This window comes from Triticum aestivum, chromosome 4B (genome assembly GCF_018294505.1).
Source record: "Triticum aestivum cultivar Chinese Spring chromosome 4B, IWGSC CS RefSeq v2.1, whole genome shotgun sequence".
NCBI classification, from domain to species: domain Eukaryota; kingdom Viridiplantae; phylum Streptophyta; class Magnoliopsida; order Poales; family Poaceae; genus Triticum; species Triticum aestivum.
The window spans coordinates 14,366,102-14,369,685 of NC_057804.1; positions in this window are offsets into that span (position 1 = coordinate 14,366,102).

Here is a 3,584-nt window from a genome sequence, read left to right on the forward strand (position 1 = left end):
TTCAAGTCGTCTGCCATCGTCGATCGATAATTCTGTGACCGATCATAGCTGCATGTACAGTAGCATGCATATGCCAGTAAATAGACGGAGCCACATTTTTTAACAATCAACAATCTACTAGCTGATACTCCTGCGTTTTGACAGGCCAAACACATGCTACTGTGCCAGCCTGAGCATATGTAAGGCAGCAGCAGTGAAGCGGACGTATTGTTTTTTGTTTCTTTGTCCCAAGGTCAAACCACGCGCGCATGCCAGTACTTCTCTCAAGTCGTTTTCTACTCCTACTAGCAGCAGTTTTATCAGTTTCCCCGTACCACTGCGTCGGTCGTGCCGACACTGATCGCCGGGCCCGTCCTTCCGTGGTCAGAGAGAATTAAGCTGTTGCTGGTGTAGGGCTGCAGGGCGCTCGGGGTCGGGGTGACCGCGCACGGCAGTCGGCAGGGGCACCGGGCACGGCTGGTGATGACGACGGGAGAGGAGAGGAGGGCGCGCAAAGCCAAAAAGCTACCGCGGCTTTTCTCCTTTCTCGGGGCGAAGTCTAGCGGTGGCCGAGGCCGGACCGGAGCGACATGATTGACGAGCGCACAGGCAAAAGGCGCACTGATGATGGCGATCTCGCCGGCCGGTTTTGGTCAGCTCCGCACCGCTGCGTGCCGTGTGCCTGCGCGTGCAGCGGCATCTGCATGCCCCGGTCGAAATCGAGCGCGGGAAGCTAGCTAGGAGAATCGATCAAGCTAGAGTGGGCGAGATCGACGGGACACGCCATGCGTGTACGTACGTACGTGCGTACCCAGGTAAGGCCAACTCCACCGGGCGACCCTATCCTGTCCGCCCAGGTCCGTTTGGAATAAAAGGGACAAAGGAGGCGGCCCAGCGTGCGGGCGCAAACGGACTTTTGTCCATTTTGTGCCCGTTTTCGACCCATCCACGGCCCAAGTTTGCGCCGCTTTTGGGGTGAAACGGACACCACGCGGACGCGCGGGTCGTCTGCGCGTGTCCTTCCCTGGCCCGCCCGTCGGTGGCACAGGACGGGCCTTTTTCTATCCGCCCCCCTCCTCCCTCCTGCCGCATCCACTCCACTCTTCCACACTCTTCCCCTCTCTCCTCCTCGCCGCCGCCGGCCGCCCGCTGCCATTGCAGCCGTGCACCTCGGACGCGCGCTTGCCCAGCCCCTTCCTCTCGTCGCCGCCGAGCTACCCAAGCACGGCCACCTTGTTTGCGCACCCGCCGGCCGGATTTGGGGCGGATCCCGTCGGTCTTGAGCTCGTCCGGCTGTGGGAGGCCGGGCCGCGCCATGGACTGGCCGGGCACCTTGCCGGAAGGCCCTGGCAGGGCCTCAAGGCCACATGCAGGCAGTGGCTCGTCCTCTAGCCGCTTGGATCTGCACCGTCGGTGGTCCGCCGGCAGATACGCGAATGGCGGCCGGCCGGGCTCGGAGCTTGCCCAAAAGCTCGTCGGCGCACCGTTGCCCCTCATCAAGTGCGACCACTGCCCAAGGGTGGTCGTGCGCCGCGTGTCTACAACGCCGGAGCATCCCGGATGGGTGTTCATCAAGTGCTTAAACGATGGGGTATGTGCTCTTTTAGCTTCGGTGCATGTTTGTGCTCTTGGATTAGACTAGTGGTGCTAACTTTAAGTTTTATTGTGTAGACCGGATGCAAGTTTTGGTATTGGGAAGAAGAGTACATCGATATGTTGATAGAGCGAAATGTAGTGCATGTTCGTGCACTTTTAGCTAGCCTAGAGGAGACAAGTGCACTTGTTGCTAGATTAGAGTCTAGGCACGATACTACGTGCGAAGAAGCAACAAGGCACGATACTACGTGTGAGGAAGCAACGTCGACTTCTGGCTTGAAGAAGAAAGGAGGGGGCAACGTCGTGCCTCCTCCACAGATCAATAATGAGTGCATCGAGAAGGCGCTAATCCAACTCAAGGGAGCAGTTATGGAAATTGGGTATCTTCTCAAATATATTCTTGTGGTTCTTGTTTTCTTTGGCCTTATTTTACTAGTCAAAATGTGATGATGTATTGTCATGTACCGAAAATGAATGATAAAAAAAGTTTAAGGACTTGCAAAGAAATATACGCGGACAGGATGGGGCAAATGGATGCGGCCGCGCGCTGGACGCACGGCCACCGCATCCCAGGACAGGTCCGGACACGATCCCAAACCCCTATCCAAAAGGACAGAATCCAGACAAAATGGACGCCCGTTTGGGGTCGCGCGATGGAGTTGACCTAAGGGACGCGTGATGGCATGTGCCTGCCATCCGGTCTCCGGCTCCGGCCGGGGCCGCGTGTAGATGCGTGCGCCTGGCATAGCTGCATGGATGATGGGATACGGAGGGGGCACCGCACGAGGATCCTCTACCGTTCGGCAGCCTGCCGTTCTACCACTGACATGTGGGCCTGTGGGAAACCTGGCCCACATGTCAGCGGCCCAACGTCACCTAGCGCACGGCAGAGGAGCCGTGTCCCGGGGCACCGGCCATGATGGGTAGTGTGATGAGTGGTGTACTCTGTACTGGCGTGTGTGTTCTACCCGGCTTCTTGAGATCCGTTGAACCGTACGTACGTTGGTGCCACATGCGTTCAGGGAAATGCACCAATGTTGTCGATGTGCTGGCCTGGCATGCTTGCTCGGTTCCGGTTTGGGTGTTTGCAATTATGTCATGGCGCGCTCATGTGCTTTTTCCAAGGTGCTTCTATGTGCCGGTAACGGTTGAGCCTTAGGCGTAGTAGAAGAGCCTACAGCCCTTTTTTTTTTACTTCGTTATACTTTGGTATCCTTTTCTTTCTTTTTCTTTGTTTTCTTCTTTTCTTCCATTTTGTTTACTTTTCATTCTGCTTCTCCGTCTTTTTTTTCGTTATTAACACATGCCTACATTTTCTCCGTACACAATGTATATTCTTAGCGCATACCTGAAAAAAGAAATTTATGCACGCTGAACAATCATCAATACATGGCGTACATTTATTTGAAATACATGTTTTGAACACTTCTTCTAGTACACGGTAACATTATCCATATGCGTTGCACATTTTTTAACAAAAAACTTTTTTCAAACTATGCAAAAATTTCTTTTATATTGTACAAACATTTTAAAAAAATTCACCATTTTTTTTGGAAACGAGTGAATACTTAAAAAAATAAATTCATGTACACTTTTAATGAAAATATTTTTTCTAAACGATCAGAACAGTTTTTTCCGATTGTGTAAACGTTTTTTTAATTGTCACGGACATTTCTTGCAATGCCCGAATATTTTGTTTAGAGTTTTATATACATTTTTAATGGTATGAAACAGTTTTTTACATTCCGAAAGCATATTTACAATGTATACACATTTAAAAATTATGGCATTCATTTCTTTAAAACATGGGATTTTTTATTATCACGAACATTTTTTTCTAACTTAACAACATTTTCTAAAACTGCAGTAACAATATTATTACACATTTTTATAACTTAACAACAGTAAGTAAATTTAATTTTGTAATTTATGAGTTTAGTTTTTTTGGAAGATATAAAAAAACAAATGAAAAGACAAAGGATATAAAAACTAAGAAGCCTGAGCAGGAA